A 23,690-nucleotide genomic window follows, 5' to 3' on the forward strand; every position below is an offset into this window, starting at 1 on the left:
CTAAATGTCCAACAAGAAGTAATACAGAAAGAGGACATTTAGAAGCTATGCTTGTGCTCAATGGTATTAACTCCTCACTTGAGCCTACAAAGAAACCAAATTCAGAATAAAACCTGACATCTTTGCCTTCATTTGGGACCATCTGTTACCTTTACTTTGGTTGAAGAGACAGAGGCAAGAGGGTTTGTTTTTCAACTTGCACTCCTCCTGGTTTCCCGAAAGAATAGACCGAACCCTGCCCTTACATGAGGAAACTGTCCATGAAGACGTGGTTGTACCATAGAACAGAAATGACCTTCTTGTAGGAACCAGACTGATACCCTTAAGGGATGGCAGGCATAAGAACTTCTTTGTCAGTTTATAGAATCAGAACTAAAATGTTGGACAGCCAGGTCACCATACCTTGACCACCTCTGACCTTTTGCCATATTTATTTACATGTTTAAGTCTTGAGCTCACATCACCATCCCTAAGATGAACTGGACCTCTCTGGCTCTCTTGATTTCTTACTCTTCCCAATGTGGCTTTTCACCAATAATTTTGTCTTCTTTACTTTATACACTGGGGACAAGTGACTGAATCTAGGCTCTTGAGGCTGTTGTAGTCTGTGGTTTTGCTCCCCTCAAAATAACACTGATTACAACTTTAATGAACTGAATCAGAAGAAAAGAGATATAAAACAAAACAAAACAAAACCAGCATTCTATTTTAAAAAGCTGACTTTGAAAAAGGGAATGCTGATACAGCTGTGGTCCCTGAAACTTGTTCCTAAGTTTTTTGTTTGTTTGTTTGTTTTGTTTTTAATTTTAACTATGAGTACGCATGTAATTCTCTCTCTCTTTCTCTCTCTTTCTCTCTCTCTCTCTCTCTCTCTGTGTGTGTATGTGTGTGTGTGTGTGTGTGTGTGTGTGTGTGTGTGTGCGCGCACACACACTAGAGGGCAGAGTAGATGGCCAGAAAGCAACCGATCTAAGGGTCAGAAAGTAGCCAATCTATTGGTTATAAGCTACCCTATGTGTGGGAGATAAACAAAGGTCCTCTAAAAGTGAGCTATGAACACAAAACTGTTGGTTTTTGCTTTGTTTTGTTTTGTTTTTCCGATTTTTCTACTTTGGTGTCAATTGCCTTCTATTGCCATTCAGTGATTGGGCAAAAAGGTACTTAGGACTTTTTTGTCTTGAAGTCTTTCCTATAGGAAGTTTACCAAATTAGGGCATCATGATCTGTGTGTTTCCTTTTCCATATGAGTTTGGAGATGCCTTTGAGTCTAATGTCCTCAAGTTTTATCCATAAGATTCCAAATGATAGAAAACAGACTATCCAGCCAGCCCTCCTCTGACACACACACACACACACACACACACACACACACACACACACACGGGGGGGGGCAAGTCTGAGAGGAGAAACTATGTCTAAATGTCTATCATCAAAGAATAAGTCTACTGTGGTTAATATGGTGTTCCCTAAATATGCAAGATATTTGAAGTTTTAATCTTTATCAGTGTTATTAATGTATTACCCTATAGATCAAAGGAATCTAAGATTTTCTGCAGAAATAGAAGCTAATGTAAAAGATTATGTATGTAAAATCAGCACCAATTGTTCATGATTCCTCGTGTACTAAATCTACTTATATCCCTAAAGAGAATAACCCTTCTGGAATAGACAACTGAGAACACTTTTCTAAGATATTAGCCTCCAAATTAAAACTGGGTGGTGCTAACGTTTAAGACCTGTATTCATGAGCTTGTCATTTTATTGTGATAATAATCTTTAAGTAAAATATTTAGACATATCTACACACCATGTATTCCAAGCATAATTAAGTGGTATTATATTGTTCATCTTGGAATATTCCTGTAAACTAGTATATCTTATTTGACCAAATTAGGAAAGTGATTTTTATATAAAAATAACCTAGTCCTGACAGTATTATTCTCTAAATGAAAATTTAGATATATTCAAGAGAAGAAAGTGAATGTGACTAGCTTGTTCCAGGACACAATATTTTCATTGTAATATTTGCCCTGAAATATAATATAATAAAAATAACTTTATTATTCTGCAATTCTACAGATATCTATTCTTACTGTAATCGTGCATACATGGCTGTTCGAAGTTTTTCCATATCCAAAGTCTTGATCCTTTTGTAAAACATTTGCAAATTTGCAATCAAACTTGTGGAATATGAATCTCATGCATTTTCTAATATGGTTATTAAAATATTTGCTCTTATTGGTAGCATTTTTCATTTTTCTTATGAAACTTTGTCACTATTGTTTCTTATCATTCTACAGAAATATTGCTTCTAAAGCCCTCAGTCATGTTTGAGATGAAGATTTCACCTTTACAATGTATAGTAAACATCTAATGGAACACAGACTGCTTGTGAAATATGGCCTTTAATTCTGGTATTTGGGGAGCAGAGGCTTGTAGACAGAACTTTAGGAGATCCAAACCAGCTTAATATACATGGTGAGTTCAAGGCTATTGCCAGGGTTACATAGTAAGATCAGCTCTCAAATGAAAAGATGGGGTTGGGGTCCCAGGCAAGTTCAACATAGGACTGCTCCCGTAATGTCTTAGCTGATTATATTTGACAAAAAGGGAAGGGTGGGTGGGTGGCAATAGGTACTGACTTGTTGCATATGTCATTCTTCTCCCCAAGTAGAACCAGATCAGACAAAGTGAGGCAGACAATTGATGGAAGACAACTGAGGACAAACCAAAGGATGGTTAATTTCAGACAAAATGATTTAGATCCAAGAGTGCAAGTGATCAAAGTTGAAATGAACTGACATGTGATGGTACATGCTTACGATCCCTAGACGCAGGAAGCTGATAGAGGAGGATCATGAGTTCTAAGATACCTCATTTCCTAAATGAGACCTTGTTTCAAATCCTGTGAGAAAAATGGAATTACTTGTGCCCGCTCTTCCAATACTCAATTAAAACAGGAGGCTAAGAACCAGTGGGTCATATGCATGGCTTCCTGACACTGAATTCCTATGCTAGAACTCATTCATGGCAGCTGTGGAACTATTTGACAGGAAAGAGAGCACCCAGTGGGTTTGTCATTAGGTTTCTGGTTTTTAATCTTTAGAGTGGTGGCTTTTACTTTCACAAGAAGGCATCTGAGTCTTTTCTCTTACAAGCTTCTGCCACTGGAGCCTGTCCTTTTCTCAGGAACTAATTTATCACTGGATCAAGAAACCTCCAGAGTGAGATTGACTGACACCCCAATTTCCTCTAGATTGAAGGATGAAGTACAGGGCGAGATGAAACAGCTGCTTACAAGCTTCTTTGTAAAAGCACCAGCTCCTCACTTGACCCCACATAGTAATGAGCAAGAGATGAGAGTATGACATGTCTGCCTTCCTCTTGTATCTGCTTGTCTCCTTTACTTCAGATAAAGGCACACCAGAATGCCTTTGTCCTAAGTCTGCTGTCACCTGGGATTCCTGGAAGAGCAAATTCTTGCAGGCCAGATGAATTTTGTCATCCCCATGAAGACAAGGCCATATTCTGGAGCACCAGTGGTACTCCTGCAGGGACCAGACAGATTACTTCAGACCTTTCTGTGTAACTTTGTATGATCAGATCTCAGACCAGATTCAACCAGACCACAACTTGAACAGAGCTGTTTAATGGTATATACCATTTGTACAAGTTTCTGCTCTATTTATGGGTAAAGCTTATGTACTTATTTTTGCTTAAAAATTTTCTTCTCCTGTAATCCTGTGTGTTTGTACCCTAAAAAGATAGTAACTTACTGTACAAGGTCGCTACAAAGTGTGTCATCCACTACATCTTTAGATAGAATTTAGTGTGTGCTAAATATCTGGTGTCCATTCTTTTACTCATTTCTAGGTACTTTTTTCAGACCTTTACAAATGCACAGTTTTTATTTTCCTTCATTTTCCTTACAGAGAGAAAGAAAAATCCTATCACATTCAATTACTTATGGACAACTTCTGTGACATGGATTCCATAAAAGAGTTTGAAGAAATGGGTAGACATACACAAGATTCAAGAGAGAGAAAAACACTATTTTGAGACACAGTAACACTCATCCAGTTTAAAGTACCTCTTTATGGAGTATCTGTAGAGAAACATGAGGAAGATGCTGATATAGGACTGTCCATAGAGAGTAAGTACTGCAGTAAATATTTATCCACAGATAATGCTCTGAGCTCAGTAATGCTCTGAGCTTTGCTTACCAAATTTTGTAACAGATTTATGTTCTCTCCATCATACCCTGATCTATGGAGTTGACTGACCAAATATTACTTTTCACATTTTATTTTAAATAAATTAATAAATTCTGTCTCTGTATCTCTCTGTGTGTCTTCATGTCTTTGTCTCTGTCCCTGTCTCTGTCTCTGTCTGTCTCTCTCTCTCTGTCTCTCTCTCTGTCTCTCTCTCTCTCTCTCTCTCTCTCTCTCTGTGTGTGTGTGTGTGTGTGTGTACATGTACACATGTGGATGTGTGAGCACCATAGTCCATGTATAGAAGTCAGAGAAGAACTTGTAAAAAATGGCCTTTCCTATGGATCAACTGGCTTCAGGGTCAGGGGTAAGCACCTTTACCCACTGAACCATCACATAAGCCCTGCTCCTCATTGTAAAGAAGAGCAAAACTTGAAAATGATAGAAAGCAAACTCTGGTTTCTAAGTAGATACTTTAATAAACCATGTTGTTTAAAGTAGGAAGTGTAAAATAAGTAAAACTTTGTATGTTTTGTTGTAAATTTTGACTTTTCTGATTTTAGAAAAATACTGTTGATAAGATTTTATGTTTTATTTGTTAAGCAAAAGAAATGCCGTGAAAATAGGCAAGGGTTTTATTTTCCCATATGCAGTGAGGAACGCTTTATTTTCCCATATGCAGTGAGGAACAAAAAGTTCTTAGATTTCTCCAAGAGCTTCTAACCTAAACCATTGAATCAGGCTAGATCTTGGCCACACTCAGATATAACTTCCTGAAATAATAATACCTTAAGTTATGTTTCAAAAAAGAAAACTTTGAAAATGTACCATGGTGGTTTGAATGGGAATGAATAGCTCTCGAAACTCATGTGTTTGAGTGCTTGAACCATTCAGATATAATTGTACCTTAATAAACAGAAAGGGGGAATAAGATTAGCTGAAGAACACTGGATTGTAGAAAAATACTGATAATTTTGTTGATCTAATGATCAACCCATATACTTTAGAGATAGTTTAACATCAGAATTGAATTCAGGAAATAAGTTACATTGTTGAAAAACTTTGTTTATATTCCACAGATGATGAAAGACTATAGGTTCCATCAAAATCTATAAAAATCAGATCTGAATAAGAGAAGCTGTCACAAGAAAGAGACAGATAAAGAATGACACAGAAAACTGATCTCCCTGCATAGCTCCAAAAACTGGCAAAAACCAGCAGACTGGTAAACCTTGATGCTGAAATGGACATTTACTGAAGGACAGATGATCAGGACTGCAGCTATGAAATATCATTTCATCAATGGATATTCATAAGGACATTTGGAGTGTTAAGTTTACAGGGTTGATAATTGTTTCTGTTATAAAAAATTTTAGGTTACACAGAAAGCGGAAAGATGTAGAGGGTTCTTAACACAACAACATGGCTGCTCTGATCATATACAATGACTTTCTAGGTCTATGTGATCCAGATGGATTACAGTATGATATGGCTAGCATGCCCTTAGTACACACTCTTAATCCCAAGCAATATAGGTAAGGTTAGTTTGTAGAAGGAGGAATCCATGTTTGAAGTGGAGATAATTGAGGGAGATAAAATGAGGAATCAGAGAAAGATTTGAAAGAATGAGTCAGAGATAGAATGCACCCTACCCTCACGAGAAAAGAAAAGGGAGGCAACTTAAGAGAGCATCACAGAAAAGGAGAGGTAGAGGAGGCAGTTTTACTGGGACAATTTTCAGAGAGGTTGCAGGTGAAGTCAGAAGGAGCTTGAAGATTAGAATACATTTTCTGAGTTAGTTTGGGGCCAAGCAGAGCAATTCAGTGAGAAGTCAGATTGAGTCAGTCAGCTTGGAGAGGAGTTTAAACCAGAAGGGCTGAGTTGAATCAGCCAGCCAGAGTTCAAAAGGAACTGCAAAAGGTGAGTATATTTAGCTATAAGTCTCCAAGACGAGAATTATATCCGAATAAATGAATATTACTTTTATATCTGGCCTGCAGGTCAAGCTATAGAACTATCATCTCCCTTTCCAACACCATGCTTCCTGCCATGAAGATAATGGACTAAACCTTTGAAACTGTAAGCCAACCCTAATTAATGTTTCCTTTATAAGAATTGTTGTGGTCATGGTGTATCTTCACAGCAATAGAAACACAAACTAAGACAATACTCAAGGATAGTAAGAAACATACATCTTGAGCATGATAGATTTGTGTGGAGCAAGTTCATCGTCTTGATGGCTTGTTAATGTCACAAACCCAGCACTATGACAGCAAAGCACACAAAGACTTTTAAAGAACACCATTAACATAGACAACTTGTATAAAGCAACTCTAATAGTCCAGACCATATCATCTGATCAAGAAATAGCATCTCTTTTCTTCCTATATACAAATTCCTTGCATGATCAACAAATCGGGGAAAGATTATATTAGAGTTCTTGAAATTGTGACTTTTTGGTCATGCAAGAAGTCTTTTTCTTTTTGTACAAATCAGATCCCTTATATTGGCTTTTGGGTGAGCCCAAACTACTTTCTAGAACTTTTGAACACTCTTGGTAGTTCTTAAAATTATTGCTATAGATAACTGCACTATTTTTCTTTGAAATGTAAGAAGATCCTGCCATGAGAGTTGGAAGATTTCAACCAAGTAAATATCATACATGAATATCTGTTATATTGCTACATGTGGGGTCTCAATTAAAACATCCCCAACCTAGCAGAAGGGCTATGTTATCAGACTTGCCCTTTAAAGTTGTTTCTTTCTTAACATACAAACTGATTCTATTTTAGTTCCTCCTCAGAAATCATACTTGTTGTTCCCTCTTTCCTTCATTATTTCCATTTGTGAAATTCATGAGTACTGCATTTTCATTTAATCAAACTTCAATTTGAAGGAAAAAAAGTCCAGTAGTCAAAACTACATCTTCAATCAATAACCTAGAATTCCATAAGAACAAGAGAACTGGAAAATGCATTGGAACCTCAGTTGGCAACACATTTATGTGATTTACAAGGAGCCTCTTATGTCTACATTTAAATGTAGCCATGTGCCCCTAAAGTCATCTGTCACACTTGGAGCATTTCCAGATAATCAAAATGTCACAGAGTTAGTCCTTTTAATTTTTATTTCATCTCCTGCAAGTGTGAACTCTGATTGTAATTATAGCTTCATCTGCTCTTGGATGATTTTGTTATATCAGACAAAGAGTATTCTTTCCACCATGCTGATGGAGAGTAAGAAAACTGTGAGGCAGAGAACAATGAATGCTGTGTTGTGTAAAGCAGAAAACACCTTTAAACTGTAGACTAGAAAATGTGCTTCCCAAAGTCATAATTAGCAAATATGTAACTCCTCAAGTTTCTCTGTACCAGAATCATGTTTTCTCTGCCCAAAAATTGACTGGTAAGAAAGAAATCAAGAACAATAGCAATAACTAAAATGCCTCAGTGCAGGGATAAGAAACAAATTGACAGGTAGCAGAAATCTAATTCAATATGGGTGATCACTTTAGGTAACTATTGTTTAACAGAACAGGAAAATCTGAAATATAACCTTCCCTGGTCTCATTTGACTATGTATACTCAACATCCATAAGATGAAGTAAGAATGAGTCAAGCCTATTTTCCTTGCATCTCTGGCCAGAATCGTTGGGAATACTGCTTAGGGTTAAACAACATATTGCTCCAATTTCAATAGAAACCTCATATAAAAACTAATAATCATACAGCTATGTGATAGGGAAAAATCATTTAACCTTGTTGCTATAAGCTTCTCCTTTTTAAAACAATAATTGTAATACCTATCCTGCCATAACATGTAGTTATTATGATATGGAAATCATCAGTAGAAATATCATATCATATGAACTTTCTTTCATAAGTTCAAGGAGGAATGAAACTCAATTTTATCAGCTTCACATTTACATAATAAATAATTTTATTATTTTCAAACAAATCCACCTCTTTTTCAAGTGTACAGTGAAGACAAACACAAGTAATGGACAAAGATCCCATGAGAAAGGAAGCATTCAAGATTATCAGGAGTGACCCTTCTGCCTGGTACTTTCTGCTGGGAAAGATTGCTAGCTAGTCTGCTTCCTCAAAGAGGCTATATCCTGAGAAATATCAGAGGATCCACTGTATTCAGCATTTAGGAAGTAACCTCCAAAGTCTCACAGCTTCTGCTGGGAGCACAGTGAACTCAGGGACCCTTCATATCCCCCAAAATCCCCAAACGCCAAATACCAATCCCCTTCTGCTTTGTCCTTTCTGCTGAGACAGACTGCTAGCTAGTCTGCTTCCCAGAAGAGGCTATATCTTCAGAGAATCTGCTGTACTCAGAACATTTGACATCATATCCTGAAGCATACCTGAAGAACCACTGCACTCAGAACACTTGATACCACATCCTGAAGCATTCCAGATCTGGAGCACCAAGGGCCTCTGACAGCACAACCGGAGACATCGGAGGAGAGTCACTGCACCCAGGACACCACAGTTTGAAGGCATCTCAGGAGTGCCTCTGTACATAGGGCAACTGGCTAATGGAAACCACAGTCAGAAGAACTCTCAGGGGCTCTGTGGTATGCAGGGCAACTGACCCAAAAGACCGAAAGTCTTCCTGGAGTACAGCTGCACACAAGGAAACAGAAATCACAGTTCATTGAGACCCCCCACCCTCCCCAGAGAACAGCTTCACACAGGACAACAGTTTGACTGCTCCTCTGAAGACACAATACTCTGAAAGCCTCCCAGGAGACTTACTGCAGCCACAGCAACAAATCAACAGCTTCTCTGGCCCCCTGAATAACCTCCAATTGGAAGGCCCCAAAGGAGGTCTGCTACAGCCTAGGACACAGGCCTACCAGGAGACCTAGTGCAACCCAGGGACAAAAAAGGCAGATTGCAGACAGAGTCACCCAGACCAGCAATCACTAGGGATAACCAGATGGTAAGATTCAAGCACAAGACCATAAGCAACAGAAGCCATTATATGTGGGCATCATCAGAATCCAGTTCTCCCACTATTACAAGCCCTGAATACAACAACATATCAGGAAACTGAAATAGGAAAATCAGGAAGCTGACCTAAAGTCCTATCTCATGAACATAATGGAGTCCTTTAAGGAGCATATAAATAACTCACTGAAAGAAATACAGGAAAACACAGATAAACAGATAGAAGCACTTAAAGAGGAAACACATCCCTTAAAGAAATATAGGAAAACACAATCAAACAGGTGAAGGAATTGCATAAAGCAGTCCAAGACCTAAAAGTGGAAGTAGAAACAGTAAAGCAAACTCAAATGGAGGCAAACCTGGAAATGGAAAACCTAGGAAAGAGGTCAAGAATTACAGATGTAAGTTATCACCAACTGAATACAAGTGATAGAAGAGAGAATCTCAGGTGTAGACGATACTGTACAACAGAATGACACAATGGTCAAAGAAAATTTAAAACATAAGAAATTCCTAACCCAAAACATCCAGGAAATTCAGGACACAATAAAATGACCAAATCTAAGAATAATTGGAATAGAGGAGAACAAAGATTCCCAGCTCAAAGGACCTGAAAACTTCTTCAACAAAATCATAGAAGAAAACTTCCACAACCTAAAGAAAGAGAGGGCCATAAAGATACAAGAAGCTGACAGAAAACCAAACAAATGGGACCAGAAAAGAAAATCCTCTCAACATACAATAATCAAAACACTAAACCCAGAGAACAAAGAAAGAATATTAAAAGCTTCAAGATAAAAAGGCTAAGTAACATATAACAGCAGACCTATCAGAATTACACCAGACTTCTCAACAGAGACTATGAAAGACAGAAGAGCCTGGTCAGAGGTCATCCAGACTCTGAGAGAAGACAAATGCCAGTCCAGGCTACTATACCCAGCAAAACTCTCAATCAACATAGATGGATAAACCAAAATATTCCAGGAGAAAACCAAATTCAAGCAATATCTAGCTACCAATCCAGCCCAACAGAGGACCCTAGAACAAAGATACACACACACACACACACACACACACAAAAGACAAGGTATTAAGTATCTCACAACAAAATCAATATCTCTCAATTTTAATGAACTCAACTCACCTTTAAAAATACATAAAAGCTGACAGCTAACAGATTGGATATGCAAACAAGATTCAGTGTTTTGCTTTATAAAAGGAACATATCTCAACAGCAAAGACAGAAACTATCTCAGAGTGAAAGGATGGGAAAATGTCTTCCAAGCAAATGTTCCCAAGAAACAAGCTGGAGTTGCCATCCTAATAACCAATAAAATAGTCTTTCAGCCAAAAATTATCAAGTGTGATGAGGACGGGCATTTTATATTCATCAAAAGAAAAATCCACCAAGAGAAAGTCTCAATTCTAAATATCTATGTCCCAAATGCGATGGCACCCACGTTCATAAAAGAAACCTTACGAAAGTTTAAAACACACATTGAACCCCACACAATAATAGTAAGAGATCTCAACAACCCACTCTCACCAATAGAAGGATCATTGAAACAGAAACAAAAAAGAGAAACAGTGAACTAAAAGAGAGGTTAGAACTAAATGGATTTAATAGATATCAACAAAACATTTCACCCTAAAACAAAATAATGCACCTTTTTCTCAGTACCTCTCAGTATCTTCTCCAAAATCAACTATATAATTGGTCACAAAACAACCTTCGACCAATACAAGAAGATTGAAATAATCTGATATATCCTACCAGACCACCATGGCCTAAGTCTGGTCTTCAATAACAGCAAAAATAATAGAAAACTCAGGGCTGAAATCAACCAAATAGAAACAAAGAGAACAATACAAAGGTATCAACAAAACCAAAAGCTGGTTATCTGAGATAATCAACAAGATAGATAAACTCGTGGCCAAACTAACTAAAGGGCCCAGAGGCCACATTAGGAAAATCAGAAATGAAAAGGGACTCTTGCTCTTTCTTCTCTTCTCTGCTCTCTCGCCCTCTTCCCCTTGTCCCTTCTCTCCCCATTCCCCGCCCTTCCCTCCACATGTTCATGGCCAGCCTTTACTCCTCCCATCTTCTATGCTTCTTCTATCATTAAGCCTTTCCACATTGGAAAAAAGAGAAATGAAAAGGGAGATATAACACCAGAAACAGAGGAAATTCAAAAAATCATCTGATCCTACTAAAAAGCCTATACTCAACAAAACTGGAAAATACAGATAAAATGCATGGTTTTCTAGACAGACACCACATACTAAAATTAAATCAATAACAGGTAAACTTTCTAAACAGGACTATATGCCATAAGGAAAGAAAAGAAGTCATTAGAAGCCTCCCAACCCAAAAAGCCCAGGGCCAGATGGATTTAGTGCAGAATTCTACCAGACCTTCAAAGAAGACCTGATACCAATATTCCTCAAACTATTCCATAAAAGAGAAACAGAAGGAACACTAACTAACTCATTCTATGAAGCCATAATTTCTCTGATACCTAAAGCACACAAAGACCCTACCAAAAGAGAACATTAGACTAATCTTGCTTATAATATCAGTGAAAAAAATACTTAATAAAATTCTTGCAAACCAAATCCAAAAACACATCAAAACCTTCATTCACCATACTCAATTATGCTTCATCATAGGGATGCAAGGTTGTTTTAATACATGAAAATCCATTAATGTAATCCACCATATAAACAAACTAAAGGAAAACAGTCACATGATCTTCGCCTTAGTTGCAGAAAAAAACATTTGACAAAACACAACACCCCTTCATGTTAAAATTATTGGAATGATCAGGAATTCAAGGCCCATTCCTAAACATGATAAAGGCAATTTACTGCAAACCAACAGCCAATAACAAATTAAATCGAGAGATACTTGAAGCAATCCCATTAAAATCGGGCACAAGACAAGGATGCCCACTTTCCCCATAACTATTCATTATAGTACTCAAAGTGCTAGTTAGAAAACTAAGACAGCAAAAAGAGATCAAGGGGGATACAAATTGGCAAAAAAGAAAGAAAGGTATCACTATTTGCAGATATGGTAGTATACATAAGCAACCCCAAAAATTCTACCAGAGAACTTTTCCAGCTAATAAACAACTTCAGCAAAGTGGCCGGATATGCAATTAACTCAAATAAATCAGTAGCCCTCCTTTATATAAAAGATAAGCAGGCTAATAAAGAAACAAGGGAAACAAATCCCTTCCCAATAGCCACAGATAATATAAAATATCTTGGGGTAACTCTAACCAAACAAGTGAAAGATTTGTATGATAAGAAATTCAAGTCTCTCCAGAAAGAAATCTAAGAAGATCTCAGAAAATGGAGAGATCGTCCATGCTCATGGATTGGCAGAATTATCATAGTAAAAATGGCCATCATACCAAAAGCAATCCACAGATATATTCAATCCCCATGAAAATCCCAACACAATTTTTCAAAGACATGGAAAGAGCAATTCTCAATTTCATCTGGAAAGGAAAAAAATAAAAACCATAATAGCGAAAAAATTCTTAACAATAAAAGAATAGCTGAGGAAATCAAAATCCCTGATTTCAAGCTCAACTAAAGAACAATAGTGATAAAAACTGCATGGTATAGGGACAAAGACAGGTTGATCAATGGAATAGAATTGAGACCCAGAAATAAAACCACACATTTATGTACACTTGATCTTTGACAAAGAAGCCAAAAGTATAAAATGGAAAAAAGAAAGCATCTTCAATAAATGGTGCTAGTCTAGCTGGCTATCTATATTAGGAAAATGAAAATAGACCCATATTTGTTACCATGCATAAAGCTCAAGTCTAAGTGGATCAAGGACCTCAACATAAAACCAGATACACTGAATCTAATAAAAGAGAAAGCAGGAAAGAGCCTTGAACTCATTGGCACAGAAGGAAATTTTCTAAACAGAACTCCAATGGCTCATGCTCTAAGATCAAGAATTGATAAATGGGACCTCATGAAACTAGAAAGCTTCTGTAAGGCAGAGGACATAGTCAATAAGACAAATTGGCATCCCACAGATTGGAAAAACATCTTCACTAAACCTACATCCAATAGAGGGCTAATATCCAAAATATATAAAGAACTCAAGAAGTTAACCACAAAAATCTAAACAAACAAATCAAAAAAATTGGATGTAGAACTAAACCAAATATTCACAACAGAGGAATCTCTGGTTGCAAGACACCTAAAGGAATGTTCAAAGTCCTTAGTGATCAGAGAAATGCAAATCAAAACGACCCTGAGATTCCACCTCACACCAGTCAGAATGGCTAAGATCAAAACCTCAGGTGACAAGAGATGCTGGAGAGGACATAGAGAAAGAGGAACACTCCTCTATTGCTGGTGGGATTGCAAACTGCTACAACCACTCTGGCAATCAATTTGAAGGTTCCCCAGAAAGTTGGAAATAGATCTACCTAAAGACGCAGAAATACCACTCTTGGGAATATACCCAAAAATGCCCCACTATGTCATAGGCTTACGTGTTCCACTGTGTTCATAGCAGCTTTATTTGTGATATCCAGAAGCTGGAAACAACCCAGATGTCCCACAACAGAAGAATGGATACAGAATATGTTTTTACACAATGAAATACTACTCAGTTATAAAGAACGAGGACATCCTGATATTTGCAGGTAAATGGATGGAATTAGAAAATACCATTTTGAGTGAGGTAACTCAGACCTAAAAAAAAAATGTACTCTTGGTTCTCACTAATAAGTGGATATTAGCCAAAATAAAAAAAATTTAAAAATGTACAGAATACCCAAGATACAGTTAACAGAACTCAAAAAGGTCAACAAGCTGAAGGGACCAAGAGAGGATTCCTCAATTCGCCTAGGGAGGGAGAAGAAAGCAACCACAAGGGTAGAGGGAGGGAGGGACAGGGGAGTGAGAAAGGGTTAGGGTGGGGGACGGGGGAACATGATGTGGTATTGGGTGGAGCAAAAGGACTAAAGCCCTGAGAGCCAGCAGAAAGAATGGAAACAGGCAACTTCAGGAAGAAGGAGGTTTGGAGGACCCTACAGAATGTACCAGAGACCTGGGAAGTGAGAGACTCTCAGAACTCAAAGCAGGGGACCCTAGATGAAATGCCCTACAGTGGGGAGAGAGAACTTGTTGAGCCAACTTCCAGCAGAAAGATGGGGCATTGGGTCAGGGATGGGGTTACTATCCCACAGTCAAAACTCTGACCCATAATTCTTTCTGTCTTAAATGCAGGGATGGAAATGGAGAAGAACCTTAGGAAAAGAAGGTTCAGCAACAGGCCCAAAGTGGAATCCAGCTCAAGGAGAGGCCCCAAGACTTGATACCATTACTGAGGCTATGGGGCACTCACAAAGAGGGATCTCTCATGATTGCCCTCCAAAAGACCCAAGAAGTAGCTGAGTCAGATACAGATATGTGTACCCAACCAATGAACAGAAGCTGCCGACTGTTGTTGAAATAGAGAAAAAATGGAGGAGGCTGAGGAGAAAGTGACCCTGTGAGAGGACCAGCAGTACAGATTACCTGGACCCCCAAGACCTCTCAGAGTCTTGATCACCAACCAGGCAGCATGCACCAGCTGACATGAGGCCCCTAACACATATCCAGCAGAGGACTGCTGGGTCTGTGTTCAGCCAGAAGAGGTGCACCTAACTCTCAAGGGACAGGACGCCCTAGGGAGTAGGGAGGACTGGTGGGGTGGGTGGGGTGGGGATATCCTCATGGATAAAGGGAAAAGAGGCTGGGGCGGGGGGAGATATGGGGCGTGGAACAGTCGGAGGATAGACCGGGAAGGGGATAAAATCTGGAATGTAAAAATAAATAAAATAAAATGGATAAAAATGATCCTTCTGGGTGACGGTGAAAGAGCACATACTAACATGTGCAGGCAAAGGTCTCATCCACGTATAAATATATATAAATCTAAAAATCAACAAAAGGTAAAACCTTCCCTGTGTTATATTGACGTAAAGTAGCGATCCATTCAAAAACAAAAGCACAGATACAGCAGGAAACACGAACTCCAAATCGGGGTTTCATGGTTCCACTCTGGTACTACACTGTATGTCTTCGCTTTCCTGCGTCTGCACATGCAGCTTTGTTTTCCTTAAATTGGTGTAATGTTCTATATTTTCCCAGTGCCTCAAACAGAGTCTGGGTCATGAAAAGAGAAGGTGATGAGCAAAACGATTGTGTTCTCTCACAGGATCATTTAATGCAATGGCAGATATTATGTGTAACACACAGAAGAGAAATAAAAACAGGAGCTTTCCAGAAGCAGAAGCAGTCCTCCCCAAGGAAGACCATACCAATTGGCACCAAATACAAATAACATTATCTAGACCCAGCAGGTTATATTTAAGAATACACACACACGAAACAGACCGGATAAACAGTTCTCTGCACCCAAATCCTGTGGGAGGGAGAGCTGAACCTTCAGAGAGGCAGACAAGCCTGGGAAACCAGAAGAGACTGCTCTCTGCACACACATCTCGGACGCCAGAGGAAAAAGCCAAAGACCATCTGGAACCCTGGTGCACTGAAGCTCCCGGAAACGGCGGCACAGGTCTTCCTGGTTGCTGCCGCTGCAGAGAGCCCGTGGGCAGCACCCCACGAGCGAACTTGAGCCCCGGGACCACAGGTAAGACCAACTTTTCTGCTGCAAGAAAGCTGCCTGGTGAACTCAAGACACAGGCCCACAGGAACAGCTGAAGACCTGTAGAGAGGAAAAACTACACGCCCGAAAGCAGAACACTCTGTCCCCATAACTGACTGAAAGAGAGGAAAACAGGTCTACAGCACTCCTGACACACAGGCTTATAGGACAGTCTAGCCACTGTCAGAAATAGCAGAACAAAGTAACACTAGAGATAATCTGATGGCGAGAGGCAAGCGCAGGAACCCAAGCAACAGAAACCAAGACTACATGGCACCATCGGAGCCCAATTCTCCCATCAAAACAAACATGGAATATCCAAACACACCAGAAAAGCAAGATCTAGTTTCAAAATCATATTTGATCATGATGCTGGAGGACTTCAAGAAAGACGTGAAGAACTCCCTTAGAGAACAAGTAGAAGCCTACAGAGAGGAATTGCAAAAATGCCTGAAAGAATCGCAAAAATCCCTGAAAGAATTCCAGGAAAACATAAATAAACAAGTAGAAGCCCATAGAGAGGAGACACAAAAATCCCTGAAAGAATTCCAGGAAAACATAAATAAACAAGTAGAAGCCCATAGAGAGGAGACACAAAAATCCCTGAAAGAATTCCAGGAAAACACAATCAAACAGTTGAAGGAATTAAAAATGGAAATAGAAGCAATCAAGAAAGAACACATGGAAACAACCCTGGATATAGAAAACCAAAAGAAGAGACAAGGAGCTGTAGATACAAGCTTCACCAACAGAATACAAGAGATGGAAGAGAGAATCTCAGGAGCAGAAGATTCCATAGAAATCATTGACTCAACTGTCAAAGATAAAAAAAGCGGAAAAAGCTACTGGTCCAAAACATACAGGAAATCCAGGACTCAATGAGAAGATCAAACCTAAGGATAATAGGTATAGAAGAGAGTGAAGACTCCCAGCTCAAAGGACCAGTAAATATCTTCAACAAAATCATAGAAGAAAACTTCCCTAACCTAAAAAAAGAGATACCCATAGACATACAAGAAGCCTACAGAACTCCAAATAGATTGGACCAGAAAAGAAACACCTCCCGTCACATAATTGTCAAAACACCAAACGCACAAAATAAAGAAAGAATATTAAAAGCAGTAAGGGAAAAAGGTCAAGTAACATATAAAGGGAGACCTATCAGAATCACACCAGACTTCTCGCCAGAAACTATGAAGGCCAGAAGATCCTGGACTGATGTCATACAGACCCTAAGAGAACACCCATAAGGAAGGGGAGGGGGGAGGGGGATGTTTGCCCAGAAACCGGGAAAGGGAATAACACTTGAAATGTATATAAGAAATACTCAAGTTAATAAAAAAAATAAATAAAAGCAGTTACCACATAAAAAAAAGAATGCACACACACACACACACACACACACACACACACACACACACACACATATATATATATATATATATATATATATATATATACAAAAATCCTTGGAAAAAGAGAGGTCATGAGTTTGGAGAGTGAAAGAAGGTGTGGAAAGGTTTGGAGGGACAATAGAGGAGGGGGAAATGATGTAGATATAATCTCAAAAAATGAAACAATTAAAAACTAAAAAAAAATTAAAAGAAAAGACCTTTTTCCCTTTGTGTGGTAATTATTTCACACAGTTGAATTACTGCGTAACAATTTCTAAATGTATTTGGCTTCCCTATTCAACAACACGGTACACTGTTTTATGGAATACCTATGATAAACATTTAGTCAGTTAAAGTGTTTTCAAAATAAGCAGGCCTTTGTCAGTATGTTTAAAATGCCCTTTAAGTGTTGATTAAGTTAATTTTTAACCCCCTTTTTATTGTGATACAGGACAGCTCTATTTACTTGTGGAGCAGGCTGGCTGATACAGATCCCAATGACTGTTTCTGCTGACAGTCATTAAGAATTGGTCACTGTAACATCTGTGTTCTACGGTGATAAAGTACAGCAGGAGAGGTTAGAAAAGAAAGAGGAAAGGCAGTTTCAGAATGCAACATTTACACTTTTTAGTTCATAAGCAAAAAGCAGTCTGAAGTATGTGGAAATCTGAAACACACTTTAAAGAAATCCAAGGATTAGACCAATAAGGAGAGAAGAAATTAAAAAAGAGGGAGGAGGAGGAAGAGGAGGAGGAGAAGGAGGAGGAGGAGAAAGGAGAGGAGGAGAGAGGAGGATGAGGATGAGGATGATGATGATGAGGAGCACGAGGAGGACGAAGAGGACGAGGAGGATGAGGAGGACAAGGAGGATGAGGAGAAGTCTAAGAGCTTCCTTGCAGAATAGGCTGGAGTTTAAGCAGTTTCAAAACTCCGTTCTTTTGAGCTTTCAAAAAAACAAATAATGCCTTTAAAAAAATGCTACTTCTTTGGAGCATTCAATGCAAGAATAAAATTCCCAGTCTATTTTGTAACCTGAAACTAATACTGATGAGAATATCCAAGAGAGTACCAAATCTGAATGTCAAGAATTTTAATAGTATTGATCATCTTAGTAAAATATAGAATAAAATCTCCCTCCTCCTCGTGGTTATCAAGTTTATTAGACCTGGGATTAACTGAAAGACATTCCTCAAGCAGGTTTATGAGGGTATCTCTCAGAAGGATTAGCGAAATGGAGCCAGACCCTCATACTGAGTGTGCACGCTCTTCCAGTGGAAGTCCAGATATAGAGGAGTCTGAAGAGAAAGCAGGCCTGCCTGCCTTTGTACCTTGCTGACGACTGTATTTACTCTATAGCTATAAGAGCTGCGAACCTTGCTGAGATTGCAACATGGCTTTTCTTTCTTTCCTATGTACATTAAGACCAACAGCTCTCCAGGAATCCTTCAGTCCTCTAGCATCAAATCATCTCTGAGGCATCCATACTCTTGGACTGGACAGCTGCTGGCTTCCTAGCCTCTCCAGCATGTAGACAACCATTGTTGGACTACCTAGTCTGTGTCATGGGAAGTGCTCCATTAAGTCCTTTGTAATATACATACACACTTTCTGCATTCAACTCTTCTAGAGAACCCTGACTAAAACATCATCTGACTTGAGTTGAAGAATATTTTATAAGATCCTTTATTTAAAAATGATTACTAAGATATATATTTAATATTATATAAAGAAATTAAAGCAAGTTAAACTAGAGAACAGGCATTCTCATATGCGTGGTTATTCACATCTGGTATTGTCAAGATTTCAACTCTATAAAACTTGTATTTGATGTATAATGTCAACAAAATATGCTTTTCTGACTTCTACCTTTAAATACATTCGATAATCATTATTATATATTCAATGGAGATATTATTGGACTCTTATACAGTACTTCTACCAATTATTCCAGGTGATTTTTCAGGGAAAAGAAAGTACCAGAGGTAAGTCTGGAATACAATAATCAATATTCTCTTTATACATATACAATAGACAGACAGACAGATCTTAGAAAGGTAGAGTATAGGTAGATGGATAGATAGATAAATGGATGATAGATAGATACATATATACATACATACATAAAACAGATAAATACAGAGAGCGAGAGAGAGAGAGAGAGAGAGAGAGAGAGAGAGAGAGATTTTAGGTGGATGGGGGAAGATGGATAGATTATTGATTGATTATAGAAAAATAACTGTAGATCCATGTACGCAAAGAGTAGTATGTAGACATATGGATGAAGTAAAATTCAGCATTATGGCTTGAGTTGTAGAAAAATTACCAACTACTTAACTTACTTATTCACTCAAGCAAGGTTTGTATAACATGAAATTTGTAGCCTCTCTAGGCTAAGTTTTGAGGCCAAAAGTTGTCACTGTGAAAAAGTCCCACTGAACGTTGCTTAAATGAACTGGTGTCAGAGGAAAGGTCTAGAACATATCTCAAGATTTGTACCTGCAATTCTACAGCCTACTGTCTCAGCTCAAAAGAAATTGAGAAGCAATTTCCAACCCTGCAGTTCCAATCAATGCCTTTGATGATTAGTAAGTGTGCTTTGCTCTGTCCTTCCTCCTTTCACAGCTAGCCACATTCTGACAACATTAGAGCTATATGGTTTAGAAGGAAAGAACCAAACCAAGTGCCAGGTAGTAACACTGCAGTGGGGTAGGCTTTGGGCAGTCAAATCAACACTGTTTCCTTAATTACATCACACCACACCGACTTCTGAGTTCAGACCCAAAATAACAGGACCATCTCCCCTAGGAAACGCAGACAGGTGGGCGAGATTTTATACCTGAGCTGTCGGCTCCTAGCGAACACTTACGTGAAAACCTAAGTGTGTTTCTCTTAAGAGATTCCAAGCATCCTGCCTTTTAATGCAAGTTTCCATGAGACTGAGAAGAAAACACTTCTTCTATTTGCCAGTAGAGCAAGTTAATTTTGAGAGAAAAGTTTAATTAAGATTAAACAAACTTAGAGTGTTTGTTAGCCTAAAGGCATAATGCTCCAAAAGCAAATTAGTTGCAGGATAATTGCCACTATGAACGATATTTTCATGGGCACAAGCTTTCTACTGTATATCTTAAATTCACTTCACGTGTCTTCATCTCCACAAGGGATGCATAGAATAACTAAGAAACTATAGGATTTCCAAACACCTACTAGGCTTTTACTGTGGGTATTTGCGTTTCCTTTTCTAAACGGGGAAAATGATTAGGTTAAGAAAAGGAATTAGTAAGATGTACAAAGTTGGCTGTGTTAAAATACAGAAGTGAAATTCTTCCTCTTTTATCTTGAAAAAATGAACATCCGTAATTAAAAGTGAGAGTGTCAACATAAACATGGGTGGAAGAAGTGCAAATTGACAAGAAGAGCAAAACTAGATACTGGAATCCTAAGTGTTTGTACATCGTCGTTTTATTGAGAACGGGAGAAGCAAGCTCTCCTCATTGAGAGGCTTCTATTAATAGGAGACATTTAAAAGGCATCTGTATGCAGTAAAAACTTGGGAGATTTGGGTTATATCTTTGAAAAAGGGGGAACCAGACAGTAATTTTCTGCTTAGATTGTAATTCTATGAATGTAATGGGACTCATTAGATAGCAGTGGGGGCGGGGGTGGGGGGTGTTAAATTCTGTATTATAACCTCCCAACATGATGACCGGAGAATGAGCCTCATCTCAGGACTTCTAAATATTCCAAATGTCCCTTCACTTGAAACGGTAATAATATAGTTAGCTTCTTAATTGAGTGGAAACATCAGATGATGGCTTGGGTGAGGTTAGCCTGTCAGCACATTGCATCAGCTCATTTCCAGTGAATTTAGATATTTGGAGAAAAATTCATACTAATAATCAGCTCTAAGTACAAAAGTTAAAAGGCAATTTACGGATGGGTTAATCGTAGAAAAGATAACTACAAAATGGAATTCTTCGACTGCATACATTGGTAAACAATGAGAAACGTGTGCATTTCTGAGAAACCGGGAAAGTACAAGGACTGAAACTCCTCGCTCCAGAGGGAGACATGTTTTATGGAGGAGAATGCCTTTGCTCCTCGTGACCTAACACACAACGAATCCTTGAAGAAATGTCAAAGCCTCACTCTCCACTTACAAACTCAGAAAACCCTTCAGAAATGACTAAGTAGGTGTATATGTATCTATTTTTTTTCTAAGAAGAAAATTAGCTACTTGGTGTTGTGACTTCAGTAAGTGGGTAGACATGTTAAAAAATCTTTATCTAATTGATATATATACATATATGTTACATATGTAACATATATCTTATACATATATTTATGTATATGTGTATACGTATGTACATTCATAATTAATTACATGTTTTATAGAATGGGAATAGTATATTTAAATATTAGAGAATTGTGATATCTTAAGAAATTCAGGGAAAACCTAACCTTAACTCTTTTTTGGAATTTTTCTTTCATTTTTTTCTTCCTTTTAATTGGTTATTTAATTTATTTACATTCCAAATGTTATCCTCCTTCCCAGATTACCCTTCCTAACACCCATATCCTATCCCCTCTTCCCCCTACTTCTACACTGGGACATTGAGTCTCCACAGAACCAAGGACCTCTTCTTCCACTGATGCCAGACAAGGCCATCCTCTGCTACATATGCAGCTGGAGCCATGGACTCCTCTATGGGGACTTTTTAGTTGATGGTTTATTCCTTGGAAACTCTGGGGATTCTGGCTGGTTGCTTTTGTTGTTCTTCCTTCTGGTTTAAAAAACCCTTCATCTCCTTCAGTCCTTCCCCTATAACTCCTTGCTTGAGGTCCCTCCCAGTGCTCAGTCCGATGGTTGGCTGCGAACATCCATATCTGTATTGGTCAGACTGTGGCAGAGCCTCTAAGAGGACAGCTATACCAGGCTTCTTTGCATCAGCAATAGTGTCTGGGTTTGGTGTCTGAGGTTGGGCTGGATCCCTAGGTGGGACAGTCTCTGGATGGCCTTTCCCTCAGTCTCCGCTCCACTCTTTGTCCCTGTATTTCCTTTAGACAGGAGCAATTCTGGGTTAGTATTTTGAGAAGGGTGGGTGGGCCTGTCCCTCAATGGGGGGTCTGTGCCTAACCACTGGATATAGTCTCTACAGGTTCTACAAGTTATCTGGGAAGTACAGACATTTTTAGCTAATGGGATAGCTCCCCACCAGATAAATCATGATCATCTTGCCTCCTGCTCAATTTTATATCTAGGTCTTCTAAGCATTACCTATTTAACCTATAGGAAAATAATTAAACTGTAGACTATTTTTTTCTTTCTCATGTATGTGTTAAACATAGAATTAAAATAACTGAGCAGTTAATAACTTAATATGGATTAGAGAATTGACAGAAAATGGTTGACATTTGCTTTTTAGACACTGACTTATTTTACTCAAAATAATGATCTCTAGTTCTGTCCATTTTCCTAAATATCACGATTTCCTTCTTTTCCCACTATAACTATACTATGTGGGTTTTTTTGTTTTTGTTTTATATAGTTATCACTAGAAAAACATCTAGGATAATTCTACTTTTGTATTGTGAGTAATGTATCAATAAGCACGATGTAAAGTCTCTTGAATATACGTATCAGAAATGGTAGGAAAAAGCTGAGGAGGAAGGTGACTTTTTAGGAAAACCAGCAGTCTCAACTAACCTGGATCACTGGGATCTCTCAGACACTGAGCCGCCAACCAGGCAGCATACACCAGCTGTTATGAGGCCCCCAACACATATACAGTAGAGGACTGCCAGGTCTGGGTCTGGAGTCAGTCAAAGAGGATGCACCCTCAAGAGACTTGATGCCCCAGAGAGTGGGAGGTCTGGTATGATGGAGAGTGGGGGCAATAGGACATCCTCTTGGACAAAGTGGGGGAAGGGAAGAGGTATGGGATGTGGAACAGTTGGAGGGTGGACTAGGAGGGGGATAAATTCTAGACTGCAAAAAGGATTAAAGAGGGGTTGAGGATTAGCTCAGTGGTAGAGCACTTGCCAACAAGCCCAAGGCCCTGGGTTCGGTCCTCACCTCCAGAAAAAAAAAAAGATTAAAGAATAGAAAAATAAAAAGGAGTGGTGCACTTGGGTCATATGCCAATGTATTTTTAGTTTTCCTTAGTACTTATCTACATTCTCACTAGCAGTCTATAAGGGCTCCTGTATGAGCATGGCCTCATCAACACGCAGTCTGTTTTCATGCATGGTGACAACCATTCTCACTAAAGTATGATGGAGTCTCAAGCAGTCTCAATTTTGGTTTCATGAAAGACAGGAATGCTGAATGTATTTTCAAGTATTTGTTAAGTACATTGCTTTTGGGATCTATCTTAGCAGTTTTACTCCAAAAGTACCAAATCTTTAAACAAATGACCATTCCAATATGATGAAT

This window comes from Rattus norvegicus, chromosome 10, assembly GCF_036323735.1.
Source record: "Rattus norvegicus strain BN/NHsdMcwi chromosome 10, GRCr8, whole genome shotgun sequence".
Taxonomy (NCBI): Eukaryota; Metazoa; Chordata; class Mammalia; order Rodentia; family Muridae; genus Rattus; species Rattus norvegicus.